The sequence below is a fragment of the Balaenoptera physalus genome (genome assembly GCF_965194825.1).
Source record: "Balaenoptera physalus genome assembly, chromosome: 3".
In the NCBI taxonomy this organism is placed as follows: domain Eukaryota; kingdom Metazoa; phylum Chordata; class Mammalia; order Artiodactyla; family Balaenopteridae; genus Balaenoptera; species Balaenoptera physalus.
In genome coordinates this window covers 142233415-142250416 of record NC_138890.1, presented here as the reverse complement: position 1 = coordinate 142250416, position 17002 = coordinate 142233415, and the positions used below count along the sequence as shown (strand labels likewise).

The following is a 17002-nucleotide window of genomic DNA, read 5'->3' as shown; positions in this document are numbered from 1 at the left end:
AATCATGTCTTTCCTTTATTTACACCCCTCCAATGGCTCCCCAGCACATTCAGAATAAAATTAATTAATTAAAATGTGAGCATTTCAAACCAATCTCCAGCTTTTTAGTCAGTCTCAAATCCTGCTATTCTCTCTCTTATTCACTGTTCTTCAGCCACACTGGTCTGAATATAGATTTTTTTTTTAAATTAAATTGCTAACTGGTTGCATTTCTTGTGTTTACTGTATCAAAGGGGCCCCTCTGGTAACATGGAAAAAACAATGGAGCCATCATGTAATACTTTCAGTAAAGAGTCAAAATTCCCAACAATAGATGATACGGGAAAGAAGGAAGGATTTAGGCTACATCTTTGCATCACATCCATAGCACTGTGCTTGGGTTTTAAAGTGGTGTCCTTCCATAGTAGCCCCAGAATGCAAAATTAGGAAAGAACTGCTATGGAAAAGCCTTCTCCAACTATATGTCTTTTGCAAGTTTTATGATTTTATAAATGAAATAATACTTTTAATAATAATAATAGTAGCAACTAGTATTCATTAAGCACTGTGCTATGTACATATGCCAAGCAGCAGTGCTAATTACTTACACATATCTTTAGGTTAATTCCCCCCAAACCCTGAAGTACTACTATTACTATTATTATCTTCTAGATGAGAAAGTAAACTGAGTGAGTTCAATATCTTGCACAAGAAAATAACTTACTATCTAGAGTGGTATTTAAAATTACATTGTATATCACTTAATGTCAATATAATAAATTTTGTTAAACTGTAGCAAAGCTTTCTGGATTCTGGATTATTCCAAGCAGCGTTTCCACCTGTGATATATTTTTGAGACCTAGAAATGCAAAACTATTGTGAATGATAGTTTGTATTCGTCCCTAGGCCTGGGCCTGGAGGCCTGGAGATGAGCACAGTACCAAGAGTGTGGGCAAATTATTTTGATGAATAAAAACTATACCTTTGTTTTCTTAAACCAGTTTAATTAAATACAAGTATATATTTTGGCAATTTCTAGGAAGGCATTAGAAATAAATAGTGTCATTTTCAATAACTGAGACTATGATAAAAATTCAGTAGTCTCTAGTGCTATCAAATTTCAATGCTTCCTCAGAGTGATACATTCTACAGTAAGAAAGGACACTCACATCAGGTTTTAACTGAGGTCCACATCCTAGGGGTCATTTCTTTACCGTGTTTAAGGCTCTCCTGTGGAGCTTGAGAATCCAATTATTAAACACGACTTAAGTGAGACTCATGAGTTGGCATTTTAACCTTTTAACTGAGTGATCAGGGAGAACATGTTTTAAAAAACTGTTCTAGGGCACACTCAAAGTTCTTCTTTGCTAAGGAAAAAAAGAACCCAGTAACATCTTCTTATTTGATTAAGGGAACATAGAAACTGGGATAGAAAATCCTCCATCTCTGACAGAGTAGGGTTGCCAGATTTAGCAAATAAAAATATAGGACATCCAGTTAAATTCGAATTTCAGATAAATAATGGAAATTTTTTTACTAGAAGTATATCCCATGCAATATTTGGGTGACACTTATAGTAAAAAATTATTCATTGTTTAACTGAAATTCAAATTTAAATAGGTATGTGGTCTTTTTATCTGTCAAGTTTATTACAGAGAGGCCAATTAGATTTCAATTCAATGGGTTTTAAGATTGCACTGATGTTTGTCTAGGCCTGACTGACCCTTATAAAGGGGGAATGGTAGCACTTTTTTATTACAAAAGTTTTTAAAATTCAAAAACAGAAGGAAGAAACCCACAGAAAACAAGAAAAAATAATTCTGCACTATTCATAGCAGACATGTTGCTAGGTGCTCCCTTCCAGTGAGCGTAGTTCAATCTGACAAAGTGTATTGAGGTAGAATCCACCAGCATGCTTCACGTTGCCTAGGGGATGATCTGTTTCCTGAGCCACTCTGGGCTGCCATTCTCATCACCATGAATATACCAAAATTAGCTCCCGAGGGGGTAGATCTGGATGCTTTTCAGCTGATAAATTTGAAAGGGATTTATTTTCTGATTAAAATAAAATCCCACTTATCGTGATATCAGACTTCCAGCTGATTCAGTTATTCATTAAACAGTCATAAATTCACAATTAAAGGGGGAAAACTCAGATGTAGAAAACAGCTGGCACTGGCACATGTTCTATACCTCTTGGCATGAGGTTGTGAGTTAGCTTACCCTTCTTGCCTTTAAAAGTGTAATTATAATTTGTTCTGGCCTGCGGGTTAGATAGAGCAGGGGTGATGTTGATTGACTATGAGAATTCAGTGCACTAGGAAACTGTGTTAGATGGAAAATTCTACAAACTAAAAACCATTCAGAGTTGGTTGGGCTGGGAGCATAATGCCCTCTGCCCTTTAATGGTCCTGGAGGACTCCACTCTCAGGAAGATGAACCTTCAGCAGTGGGGAAATGGCTGCCTGCGCTTTGGGGCTTCCCAGAGGCTAGCTCAGGCCTCATCTTCTGATCTAACTTCCTTTTCCTCTCCTTGCCAAGCCTGAGCAGGGAGGGAAACAGAGGCATTGCCTGAGGACCCAGCCTGGGTCCCCTGACTTCTACCTGGCAGCAACTCCCTGCATTCCTGGTCCCTCCCCAGCTACCACTGTTGAAGTAGTTCCTTCACACCCTAGTCTGTTATACAGTCACCACCTGCTCTGTCTCATAACATCTTTTTAAGCATATTAGTTTGCTAGCTGCCATAACAAACTACCACAAACTTAGTGGCTTAAACAATAGGAATTTATCATCTCATAATTCTGCAGGCTAGAAGTCTGATATTAAGGTGTCAACAGGGCCACGCTCTCTCTGACAGTGTGAAGGAGAATCTCCTCCATGCCTCTCTCCTAGCATCTGGTGATTTGCTGGCTATCTTTGGCGTTCCTTGATTTCTGCCTTCATGTTCACATGATGTTCTCCCTGTGTGTGCATCTGGGTCCAAATTTCCCCCTCTCATAATGATACCAGTCATATTGGAATAGGAGCTACTCCAGTATAACCTCATCAAAATCTAATTATATTTGCAATGACTTTTTCCAAATAAGATCACATTCTGAGGTACTGGGGTTTAGGACTTCAACACAAGAATTTGGGAGTGACACAATCTGATCCATAACAGTAGAGTTCAAGAGAAATGGCAAATATGAAAGCACCCTAAAAACTTAAACATAATATATGAATACTGCTGGTAGAAGGAGGGGAGAGACTTCTTTGATTTTTCTGACATTTGCACAAAGGCAGACATTTTCACCACTATCCCTACACAGTGAATTCTTGTTTTTCTCTCTCTACAGGGTCCTCTCCTCCAGGGTGGAAGATGAATCCTTCATAAAAGGCAATAAAAATTTTATATAAGAAAGTAAAAGAAAATTTGGAATACAAGATTAGATAAGAAAGTAAGTACTTGTATATAAGGTGCGAAAGAAAATTGAAGCTACACAATAAGTTCACCTCCTGAATGATAACTTTTATAGTCACTCTATTTGGGGACACGTACTTACTGTGTGCCATACACCATGCTATGCATTGTATGTTATTTTATCCTCATAACAACTGAATGAGCAAATATTATTATGCCCACTTTTAAAATAAAGTGATGGCACTGAGGTTCAGACACTTTAACATCAGAAGTTGCGAGCTCAGAGGCATGGGGGCTGGGAGCAAAGTCTAGGTGCCCTAGCTTGAAACCCATGCTCTTAACCACTATGCCCTGAGGGGGGTTTAGAGTGGGTGGGTGGAAGTGGAAGTGAGGGAGAGAATGAGAGAGACAAGGGGACAAGGGGACAGGTGTGAAAGACATTATAAAAGAGGAATGGAGGGTGGGAGGGAGAGAGATGCAAGAGGGAAGAGATATGGGAACATATGTATATGTATAACTGATTCACTTTGTTATAAAGCAGAAACTAATACACCACTGTAAAGCAATTATACTCCAATAAAGATATTAAAAAAAAAAAAAGAGGAATGGAGAAGACTGGGAACAGGTTAGATTTGAGAGGGAAGCAGGAGTCGGCAGGGTTCTCTCTGAGCTTCTGGGCTTGTGCGACTGGAGACAATGATAACTTTGACAGCAGGAAGTGCAGAGAGGGAGCATGCAGGGACTAGAGGAAAGGGCAGGGGGAGCTCAGGCAGGCCCAGCTTGGGCCTCTTCTTCTCAGGAGCAATAGCCAGAGACACCACGGTGCCAGCAATCCAGAAACCCACCGGCGCAGATGCAGAGGAAAAGTCAAGTGTTGCAACAGACACAGGAGAAGTTGGAAGGAAATGAGAAACATCAGGTTTAAATTTTCCCAGTTCTAACTTTTTAGAACTTTTTCTTATAGGAAGCCACTTCAATCATGTTTACTGATGATTGTTGAGAGGGTAGGGTATGAATTATATTTGTTCACCACTGCCCAGTTCAAATTTAATCTTTTGAGATTAAATTTCTCCCCCTACTTTTTTTATCCTCAAGAAAAGGCAAAGCAACTTAAATTACAGAGTATCCAGGAAAAATAAACCTCTATTGCTTATTTATTTCCATTAATGTCTACCTTATTCACCAAGAATCAAGGGGACTTAGCATTTTTCTTTGTCTTATTAGTGGTTTGTTATATGATATTAGGTGCTAAATGTAATTTGTTTCTTGTTTTTCTAGTTGCAAAAGAAATCTTTGACCATAAGAGGATCTTGTGAATTTATGAATATGAGGCCAAGTGAGCAGTTTTAACATTAAAGTTTTATGGAATAAATATTTATGTAAATCCACACACATACATCTTAAATTCGTATGTGGGGAAAAAGATAGTATTAGATGATCTCTCACAATGTAAATTCTATGATTCACTACCTAATGAATCATGTACTTAAAAATGCTGAGAACATTTTGACATCTTAACACCTTATAATGTCTCATCTCTTCTCTCCTATCCTCACAAACACTCCTACCTTCTGCTGTCAATTGCTACACGCCCACAGAACAAAAACTTTCTACATTATCTGTCTTTTATATCTGGCTCTGCTCCCTTATAGTAGCTTGATAACTAAGACTGGTTAGTCTCACCTGTTCTTGTTCTTTGTTTTTGCTTTAATTGGTGTACTGCAGTAGTGTGAAATAGTCACCTTTAAGGAGATTGTTGCTTGTTCTTTGTTGATTACCATCCTCCGCTAAACCATGAGCGGGTAATGGTTGTTTCAGCTTTAAGGCAAAGTGCCTATACAGGAGAGGGACAGAAATTAATCAGCCTCAGTGTATTCCAGCAGTGGATCTTAAAGTGATCTCTAGACCAGCAGCATCAGCATCACTTGGGAAACTTTTTAGAAATGCAGGTTCTTAAGACCCACCCTAGACCCACCGCATCAGCAACTAGGAGGAAAGGAGGGATTAAGCCCAGCAATCTTTATTCTAAAAAGCTCTCTGGATAATTCTGATATACACTGGAGTTTGAGAACCAGTATATTAGAGAAACAATTTGCTCAACATAGAATGGAAGACTGTTCTTGACAGAACAAAGTTAATATTCCCTGACGTACATCAGAAGGGACTGGGATTCATCAGAAGACCTTTCGCTATTTGATTGTTTGTCTGTTTGTCTTAGGAGAAATAGTATCCTCCCTCTGTCATGAGCTGAGTAGAAAGAGGGCAAATTCGAGTCAGCATGATAAGGTAATATTAACATGTGCACATAGCAATGAAACCCACATCCTTGGTCTCTTTAGGTAGCAGTCTACAGGCATATGTTGTACAAAATAATTGTCACATCTCTGTAGCAGAGGTGAGTAAACTTCTTCTCAAATAGTAAGTATTTTAGGCTTTGGGGGTCATTGGTCTCTGTCACAACTGCTCAATTCTGTCACAGTAATGCAACAACAGCCCTAAACAATATGTAAAGGAGCATGGCTAGAGTTTCAATAAAACTTTACTTAGAAAAACAGTGGTGGGTTGGATTTGGTCCATGGGCCACAGTTTGCCAACTTGTTTTATAATGCTTCCATTTTAAAAAATTAAAATAAAGGATGTAACCATTTCCCAGTTGATTGTTTAGTCATTAATCTGATATTTAATTGCCGGTCCACTAACAATCCATTAACTAATTGCAATCATTAAAAGCAACCCCCCAAAATCCAATGTCCCTATTCTGCTTTGCTGGTGGTTGATCTGTAAACAATCAACCAAAGCATAGTGTTGAGCAAACTCAACTTGATGCCTGATTTTCCACCTAATGCCCAATGGGAGCAAATGTTCTGCCTTCTTAGACATAATTTTAAATAGTTTGGGTTTACCATTTTTACTACATCATCACAGGGCATACCAAAATATAAATTAATTTACCTCTATAGCTGTGGATCCTACAACAATCATTTAGCTGCTGTCCTAACGTACAACTCTTATCCAAAGGCTGCCTCTGCAGAGTAGGTTATGGATACTCTGTCTCATCAAAATTATTGATAAGAATTCGTTAACAGGGTTTGTTTAAAACTTGGACTGAAAAAGATAAAGATAACATCGCATTGCTGTTAAAGCAAGTCATGACATGCAAGTAAATTCAATATATGCTATCAGTGTCTTTCCTAAATAGCAGGTTAGTGAGCCTGTGTAGAGAAAGAGAAGGACCCAAGATGGTGCTTTAATTCTTAGTTGTGTGACTGCATCCCAGGAACACAAGTAATTGGGCTCATTTCATAAATTGAAAAAGAATAGAAAAACCCTAGACATCTTTCCAAGTACAAAAAGAAAACATGTTGGGTAATTTTGAAATTTCCCACCCTTCACTCTGGTCCCAAATGAAGACATATGCCAGAGCAACAGCTTGAACTTATTCTGAATTTTGAGTTAGACTCATGCTAACTTTCCTTATATTGTTATTCTTTCAGTATTATCTATGTTATCCTTCTGTCCATTTGTAATTAGTAATCAACTGAATTTTTGCAGAATACAATGCTTAATGAAGAGCCAAGTCTTGGGCTGTTGATGTTTCCACCAACTTGATAAACATCTTGTCACTATGTGCCTAGTGGAAAATGGAAACTGCAGAGATAACGGCCTACTGTTGTGTTTTAGAATGATTTCTTTTTTTTTTTAATCATTATTATTCTGTATTATTATTATTACTTAGGAAATTATCCCAAAGTATTAAGCATGATACCTAATCTATAAATGCATGCTCCCCTCCCCATATAACAATTTCATAGTACATGGGTCCCTCAAAAAATATCACCCAAATGCTAATTAACAAAAGGTTTGTAATAACATGACAAAATTTGTTATAATGATATATGGGAAGGAAAGAGGTGCAAAATACATAATCTATGAGCATGACTGCAGAATGATTTCTAATAAGCCATATTTCCAAAAAGTATTAGTGAAATGAGGAATGAAGATGGGATCAAAAGGATGTGGGCTTAGGTATATGCATCCTCAGGTGCAAAAGGACACCTCTTGTCCACCTTCCCCTGCTTTTCCTAAGAAGGATGTAATATGGTCTATTTTTATTTCTTCAAAGACACTTCATTAGATAAATATATCAGATTCTTCAGTTTCAAGAATCACATTCTGTGGCCAGATGCTTTCCAGTGGTTATTGGTTTTATCATAAGACATACTACAGCGACATCACCCAGATTCTGTTCATACTCACTCATTCATCAAGTTTATGCCGCAGCATTCTACTGCAATATCCTGCCACATGGCTTTCTCTCAGCCCATGTATGGCACAGGCTGGAAGTGTCAGGGAATTAAATCACCCAGGAACAGCTCTCAATCAGGGATGCCTGAAGTTGAAGGGTACATATCCTAGCTTCTTCACATTTCAGGTGCAATAAATCTTGGTGTGTTTTACATCTAATTCCACAGAGAGGTTGAGCCCCAGTTGTTCACAGCAATAGCCTGCTTGATAATGCATCTTCTTCACTTTTCTGTCTTGTTTTCTGCTCCCCTACTGATGCCCTCTGAGATCACTTCCTAAATAAACTACTCACACTCAAATGTGGGGAAACCCAAATCACACACTTAAGATATCTTTTACATACTACTACGAACATTCAGTAAATTCAAATTTGACTTTCTTCTCTTCTTGCTGTTTCCTTAGGGAGGTAAACTGAGAAGATGGGGATTAAATCCCCCAAAATGGACTCACTAGAGGGCTCTCAAGTCTCTGTCCCTGGAGATGTCACAAGTTGAGACAGATGCTCTGCTGCCTGGAATTGTGGTGGTGAAAATGATCTGAATCTCTGGGAAAAGACTCAGGTTTCCAATTTATACAGGCTAGCTGGGTTTGGCAAATCAAAACACTGAGACCAGTCTGTTAGTCGTAATTGACTTGGATCTTTCTTACCCTCTGCTTATTGAATTCTGTGGTCTGAAGATAGAGAGATAAAGCTCTCAATGTTAAAATTACTGAACTCCACTCATGGTTGTCAAAACCAGAGTTAGGATATTTATTCCGAAACACATTGAGTTCATAATATGTGTCAGAGCCTCGTTTGACCTTTACAATGACCTGTAGATTTAGCAAGATTATAAACTCCATTTTATGGATAAGGAAACTGAGGTCAGAGAAGTTAAGTAACTTGCCTAAAATAACAGCCAGTAGAGCCAGGTTTGCAAGCCAGAATCCTCTCAGTCTAGTACTCAAACTTTACCCACTAAGCTGTTCTGCCTCTGCAGAGGCTCCTTCCTTAGCTATCAGTACACCTGGAAGTGATATGTGATATGAAAGTATTCTTTCACAGGCCAGAACCACGACACAGGGAGACCAACTTTGCACCCAGAACAAAGAAACACAGGTTTTAGGGCCAGCAAGTTGTGTGACAGACAAATTTTTCTATTCCCAAAGGTCTTATTCCTCCTATTAAAATGAAGATGTTGGATTCAATACTTCTAGGGTCCCTTGCAGTTACGAAATTGTACTGCTTTGTCTTGGAAAAAGTTGGAAAGATATTTTTCTTCTCAAACTGCTATAGTTTTATTAATGTATCATAGTTTTCCATAGCTACAGATTCAGAAAACTAACCTGAGATGTAGCACTGAATTAAAGAGTTAAGGAGTATGTTTGTTGGTTTGAAAATGCTAAGATGACTATAGATTTATAAGAAAATTTTAGGTATAAAAGGCAATTTAAACAGGCATTCAGATGGAAAAGGAAATTATCCTAAGTGCCCCCAATAAGAGATAATTCTACACCTTATCTCTATTAAACTACTTTACATTCATCACACTGTACCACCTACTTCAGTTTTAATCTTATTGGAGAAGAGATGACAATATTGATACAGAATTCAAAAGTCTCATCACCAACCATTTATATTGTGTATTCCATCTCTTTTCACAAGTGTCAAAGGGAAAAAACAACAATACCACCAAATGCTAGCAACCTCTCATCCTTAACCCTTCAGATAGAAGGAAACGCTATCACTAATAAAAATAGTAAGTGTATTGTTTAAACCACATAACCCTTACATGGAAATGTCTGTTCTCTCATAACTTGGATGTTTAAGGTTGGATTATGGAAGCTCAAAGTGTTCATTAACATTACAAACACAGGGCTGTGGCAGTAGGCCTAGTGCATAATCACATGGATAAACTCCTTTCACTTATAGGATCAGGAGAACTCACATTTTCATCTTCACATAACAATACAGACTTGTGCTTCATTTTGTAATTACAGTATGATGACCGTCTCTGAATACAGAAGAATCATAAGGTGGTAGAACGTCAGTATTTCCTGGGTCTTGGGCTCATTATACCTCTGAGGGCATACCAGAATGAAATGGCTTGGTGGACCAAACATTACAACATTTTAGGAACAGGTTGAAGTAAGACAAATAACTTCAAAAATTCAGTTGAGAAACAAAGCTCTATAAGACCAACATCAGCAAATTAGCTGATGATAAAGCAGAATTGCCATTCCACCAAAGAAGCCTCTTTTTAGAACCTTCTACCAGCCACATTCTGGGGTGATCTTTTGACTTCCTTAACAATTCTTTGGATCACCTTCCCTGTGCTCTCATCAGAGGTATCCTTGATACCTAAAGCATGCCAGCCTATCTTCAAATACTAAACAAGTCATGCAGCCTTGCCCAGCAGAAAGACTACCGAACTTCAGCTCACTGGCTGGTAGGTAGATCCCTCCATTCCTTCTCATTTCAATATGTTTTGTCCCCCAATTAACCAATTTCTAAAACACTTTGCAGATTAAACAAAATACCTTTTAGTAGTTGACTTTCAGGCCTGATTGGCATAGGTTACAATAAACAGTGAACCAACAGCAAATTTTTTTAATGAAGAGCCAAGGACATTTTTCTGTAGATTGATTAGAAATTAGGCTATATTAATATTTACCATTAAATGAATGTTAGTTATTTTTAGATTAGATGATAGTACAGAAGCTGGGGAAATCAGATCAGAGCAAGAGGGTTTGAAGGGAAAGTTGGAGAGGAAAAGGGGTGAGGACAGGAATCAAAACCTGAGGAGGAGAGTAGCTCTAAGGAGGCTCTGTTGGACTCCTCTCTCTCTTCCCAACCAGCTGAGAGGGGAGTCATCGTAGGTAACTGCACAGGTTGGCATTTATCAAGACAAACCAAAGTATTAAAGCAGGAAGTAATTTAATCTTTCTAGGCTCCTATTTGACTATTTGACATGGAGGTGACATTTCAGGTGATTCACATAATTTTTTGTGAGCTTCTTTGAGGATGTAAAAATGACAAAGTTAGTAGAATTTAATTATTTTAGTTTATGTCAGTGACTTTTTAATACATATAGAATATACCTGTTTCCAAAAGGATAATTTTAAAAACAAAGTTATGTGTAATGAGTTTAATTTTATGAAAGAAAATTAACAGGTGTATTCCCATAAAAAAACAGTATCTCCAAAGCATATTAAAATCTCTGCTATAAGGAAATTTATCAGCTCACCTCCAAAGAACGCAGCCTATATTCAGTGTGCTTTTCCTAGGATTAATCCAAAAGGCCTTCATTGAGAAACGGATAGCCCAGCACATCCTGCTCAGGAGGGACACATCATGAGACGCAGAGACTAGGATCTACATCAGACAAGGATGCAAATTATTCTCTTGATCATGCTAGTTATGAGTTATTTCTAATTCCTTAGTGAATAGATATCAAAATACATTGTTGGTAGATAGATGATAGAAACATAGATAGATGATAGATACATAGATACATGTATGTGTACATATATTGTACAATATATAGATCCTTAGTGTTTTGTTGAGGTCAGTAAAATATATATAGTGTGGTATCATTGTGTTGTCTTCAAAGTCTCAGTCTAAAGAACCTCCTCCCGGTAATGAATTAGACAGTGCCTGGGGATGTTTAGAACCTTACCTATTATGATTAATTCTGGTGCCCCAAATGAATAAAAGCAGATAAGCATATCTCCTACAGAGCTCTGTCTTGACAAGGCTACTTTCTGAGTGGGTCGACTGCAGGTTACACATTGTTAATGACCACCACATTCTAGAGTATGAGTCACTTTAAATGGTTCCACCATAAATCAATCTCTGACGAAGTGTTTATGCAGCATAGTATTCACTCTTGTTGTTTAGGAGAAGCTCCTGGTAATATTCTGTCTCCTCCACCTTCTATCTTCTTCATCCACCTCCTCGCCCACCTTTGTCATGGCTCACTCTTGAACACTTGCCAAATAATTTCCGTCTATCCACACCTGGAATAAGCCAAAGTAAATAAATTCCAGGAGTGACCTCACCTGGCTATATTTACTACCCAGAGTCTCAGGGTCAGAGCATATGAAGCTAATGCTTTTTCTAGGCCTCCCACATCTAAAAATTATTTAGTCTTTCTTATTGTGGTGTCAGACTGCAGAATTCATCCTGTGTGCACACTCACGGGCTTTTTTGGAAATATTACTCACTAGGTGTATTTTCCCATCAGAATATCTGTGGTGTGGTTTTTTTTTCAACTGCATTAGCTAATATTTTCCCAAATGAATTTCAACTTATTATTTTCTGCCTGGGACACTTATGTATGTCTGGGGCTCCAGCTGCTTGCTGGTCTAGCTGCAGATTTTGTTTTAGGACTAGGACACTGTTTTTCAGCAGCCCACTAATAAGCCATTAAATGAAACTAGCTTGCTCGCTGCAACCTGACCAACCTCAGGCCATTAAACACACCCACTGTCTTCTTTATATCCTGTTGTTTGGAATAATTCTCCTTTTCACATACTTAGATGTGGATTTTGTTTAAAAAATCCTGATAGAAATCCAAAGACTGAACAAAGACCTAACTCAGGACAAAATGATAGCAAAGGGAGTTTGGTGTTTTGGCTTCACCATCCCTTTCAGTGCCCTTTCTCCATCCTGGCTTGTGATACCCTGGTCCCTGTAGCATGGAAAAGAGCCACCTAACTGACTCTAATTTACTATAAGGACAGTGGCTCTTACCCAGGGGTGATGTCGCCCCTCAGGGGACATTTGACAGTGGCTGGAGACGTTTTTGATTGTCACAGCTTGGGGTAGAGGGCAGTGCTACTCTCGCCTAGTGAATAGAGACCAGGGCTGTTTGAAACACCCCACAATCTCAGGATGCACAGGACAGCCCCCACTACAAAGAACTATGCTATTCAAAGGCATTAGTGATGTTACCTGTCACTCTTTTTAGAGTTTCTTCATCTTTTAAAAGGGACCAGTAGAGGGGCTTCCCTGGTAGCGCAGAGGTTAAGAATCCACCTGCCAATGCAGGGGACATGGGTTCGAGCCCTGGTCCGGGAAGATCCCACATGCCACGGAGCAACTAAGCCCGTGCGCCACAGCTACTGAGCCTGCGCTCTAGAGCCCACAAGCCGCAACTACTGAGCCCTCGTTCCACAACTACTGAGCCCACCCGCCTAGAGCCCGTGCTCCGCAATGAGAGAACCCACCGCAGTGACAAGCCTGCTCACCGCAACAAAGAGTAGCCCCTGCTTACCACAACTAGAGAAAGCCCACGCGCAGCAACGAAGACCCAACACAGCCAAAAATAAATAAAGTAATTAAATAAATAAATTTATTTTTTTTAAAAAAAGAGACCAGGAGAGAAACATACTTAACCCTATAATCTTTTCACCTGCAATTTCAGATGTAAAATGGGACACAAGACCCATCAGCTTTCAGAGATTCGAACATATCCAGAGACTTCTGACACATACCCTCTCTCTCTCTCCCTCCCTCTCTCTCTCTCTCTTTCTCTCATACATACACACACACCCCCCACCCCCAGTGTTTCAATGTCTACAGAGGATAGAAACATGGAGCAGAGCCTAATACTGGCCCTTAAAACTCTCTTGTTCTCCCCTATAATCTCCTCCTTCCAATCCAGAAAGGAACTATCATCTCCTCTCACCTTGGTGGGAACGTTTTCTCTTAAATCAAGGGATTCTTGCAGACTTTGTGGTTCATATTGTAAATTATGTGTCCTATATCTCTGTATCAGCCTATAGCTTTTAATGCTTTAAAAGAAGTTTTTGAAATGATAAATTTATAAATAGGTAGATAAATATAGTTTTCTCTTGTAACTGTTTAGCTTTTGTAGTTGAAGTCAGGGCTTTCAAAACTGTTGATTCTGCTGTAGGTTATAGAAGACAATATAAGAATTCAAAAATAAGAATTTCAATTTTAGTTTTTTCTGTGTCATTCCCATCCTGATGGTCTTGGCTATAGAAAAGCTTCACGATTAAATGGTGGGAAGAATATAAAAAGAAAGAGAATTTACTCTAAATTTTCTCTTCCATTTTTTCCATAACCCACCACAAAAAATGTTTATTCTCATCTAAATTTTTCCTTTCTAAGCGGGGGTAGAGGGGGTCTATGACTCTTTAGAATCTGTTTCTTTAGAATATCATGCCGTTCACTGAGCTCTCGTATCAGGGTCTGGATACTGGATGAAATGTTCATCTCCCTCCACTGAGGGCCCCACCGCTCCCTCCTCAGTGCTTCCCACCACCCCCTCGTCCTGTAGGGGCCAGCCTCAGGAGCACTGGAAGCCTCCTTGTGTGTAAGTGTGACTCTGCACGGTCTTTACTGACACACAGTGAACAGGTCACTGCTCGGATCTTGGCCTTGACCTATGAGGAGAGCAGGCACCAGCCAAGCCTGACCTGACCCAAGACCTGGGCTCCATCCTCTGCTCTCCCGCTGACTTCCAAAGAACTCTGACCCACATTAGCTTCTGCTCAGCCTATTCTCTTTATGATAAAATTACTGCCAAAGTTCTATTTTTCTATCAAAAGAAAACCAGAAAGAAGGGCATACTACAGCTTTAAACCCTGGCTTTTTTTAATTAACTTTTTTTAAAATTAATTTTTATTGGAGTATAGTTGATTTACAAGGTTGTGTTAGTTTCTGCGGTACAGAAAAGCGAATCACTTATACATATACATATATTTAAATTCTTAATTGTCATCATGGAAATGTTTTCCCTCAAGATCTGTCTCTCTTGCATTTTGAGTTAATATCATTGGAATCAGTCATTCCTTTTAAAGAAAGGCTTCAAGTCTTTTCCAACTTCACAGTCCAAGGCAGAAGCCTTAATTTTTCACGACACTGAGCCCTTCCCCCACTTTTTGTACATCTGTTGATAATTTCTTGGGGATTTAAACCATTCTGGAGTATATTTTCAAGCTAAATATTATTTAGTCCACTCTTATAAAGTCAAAATCTGGCTCATCTCGCATTCACCATCTCTCCTAGGGTCAAAGTCCTGACCTCCAGCTGACTTGCTCCAGTTCTCATGTAGGGTTTGTAATAGTTCATGGTACACAAGAATTTTTGAAATTCTGGGCTGATGCCCCAAAATAAATAGATGTGATATTGCAAAAATAGATGTAATCTTTTCCTATAACTAAACTATTTCCAGCACAGAACTCTCAGTTCCTCCTCATGGGTCCTAAATCATGAGAAAGGGAGGAGCCTAGCTGAAAATAAAAAGTCTTTTGATGCTAAATGATATTAAATCATACTTTAGTGATTTTTTATTCTAAATGTTATATTATTTTCTATTCCTTTATGTTCTTTTCCCACAATTCCTTTTTCCGACCACTTAATTATCAGTGATAGCTTTTCTCATTGCACTGTTACAAAAGGAGAGTGAACACATCTTAAAACCAAGGGAGAGACTGAATTTCTGAATGAACTTTTGTTGAACACATGGTATGCAAGCAAAAGTAAGAGCCACATTTTGTGGGGAGTAAAGAGATTTTTGTTTGATATGTTTGGCTAGAGATTTTGTTTTCTGAAATTCCAAAAACTTGATTTCTCTAAGTAAGAAGAAAGCTAAAAGCTAGGTTTTAGAGTTTCAAAAATAAACAATAAAATTGAAGTGTTTACAAAATGATAATGTTAACCATTCTCCCATCTAAAAGAAAAGGTCAATTAGAAAGTAGGAAGAGGGGAATTGGAAGAGATATGGCTGAGATTTCAATCTTAGATATAGTACCCCTGAGAAATAAGGCAGGAGGATGAAATTTTCAGTTGTTCTAAATTGTTGTAGTTCTAGACTTTGAAGAAACAGATGCCAAGATGGGATTAGACATGAAAGAGATTTATTGGGTAAAACACTGGTGAGAGAAAGTGGGGATGAAGCCAGGAGAGATGTCAGACTGCAATAAAGGTCTGAGTCCTATGAAGGAGGGAGGGAAAGGAGAGAAGGAGAGAGGATGCAGAGTACAGTACATTTCTTAGAAGGTTTTGGAAAAGCCTACAGGAAGTCCTTGAGCCAAAGTCACCCATCAGATGAAAGCTGTTGCCTTCTAGGTAGTTTCCTGACCTTCATATCCTGGCCATGCTCCTCAGTGACTGGGAACAGTCCCTGGGAAGTGTGGCCTCACTCAACCACAGTGATGCATTTCTGAGCATAACAGGTAGAGTTGTGGGTCAATATATACTCTCCAACATCAGATATCTGAGTGGCACATTTTCCTGAACACCACAGAAACCCTCATGGTGTTAGGGTAAATCTTACAGCAGAGAGTAATTGTGCCTAGCTTCTGTTGACTGAAATAAATGCACAACCTAACAGTTGAGCATTATGTTTTATTTGGTAGACAAACGGAGGACTTAAGCCTGGGAGACAGCCTATCAGATGGCTCTGAGGGATTACTCTGAGGAGGTAAAAGGGAGAAGCCAGGACAAATAGGAGTTTTTGCAACAAAAAACAGGTAGTCAGAACATCAGAAGATTACTGTTAAAGAAAAACCAGATATCGCAAGTTAATGAATTTAGCACTTTTCTGTGTATGGAAAGATGCAAGAGTCCGGGCTCATTGAAATCATTCTTTTGATATGCTCCTTAACTATCTAGGGCAAGTATCCTGTTTTTTTTCTATTCTGAATCCCCTCAGGGTGCACAGTTGTGGGGCGGCTGCAGTGGCTGACGGCTTGATGGCCAAAACATCCTTTGTTTACTGATATAGCAGGCAACATTTTTCATCCACACTTCTATCCTGAGAGAGGGCAAGCCTAGGAGTCAAGCTTCAAGTCCAATACAGCACCTGGGTGGTCAAATACCAATAACAGAAAAAAAGAGCTTGGCAGATTGAGTCAGTGTAGTAAGGTAGAGCAACCAAAACGCTGGTTGGAAATGAGTTAGGGAACCCACAGGATTCTGGTGTCAGTAGGACACTATATGACATTGTGACCCAAGACAACGGCAGTGACCATGGATATTATTCACCAATGCCAGTAACAGTGGCATTTCAGTCACAGTGTTTGAAAACCAGGTGGGACTAACCACATGTCAGCTGATATCAGAGCACATCACCCAATGTTCAGTCTGGAAGACAAGCTACACCACAGCAAAGGCCAGTGTGGGCGGGAACGCCTTAGTACTTGCCATGGGAGGCACTCCGTGAGTGGTAAAGACCCCGGTAATTTAGGATGGAGTGCAGATACAGACGTCTGGAAGTGGAGAGTAGGAAAACAAAACCAATGTTCTCATCTGGCGCAGAGCAGCCTGTGTTTTTATTGATATCTCTAACTTTGGAACAAAATGAG

At 39.1% G+C, this 17002-nt stretch overlaps 1 protein-coding gene across 4 annotated transcripts in view; it reads left to right on the top strand.

Moving 5' to 3' along the window:
• FBXO4 (F-box protein 4) overlaps nt 1-17002 on the top strand; it is a 435787-nt gene that overhangs the window by 356496 nt on the left and 62289 nt on the right. Inside the window, exons 7-8 of one of the 4 annotated variants that reach the window (XR_014261759.1) lie at nt 3315-3416; nt 4179-8244. The gene's annotated coding sequence lies outside the window, so the exon portion shown is untranslated. Of the gene's footprint in view, nt 1-3314; nt 8245-17002 lie in introns of all 4 variants that reach the window. The other 3 variants (XR_014261761.1, XR_014261758.1, XR_014261760.1) reach the window with 3 other exon arrangements.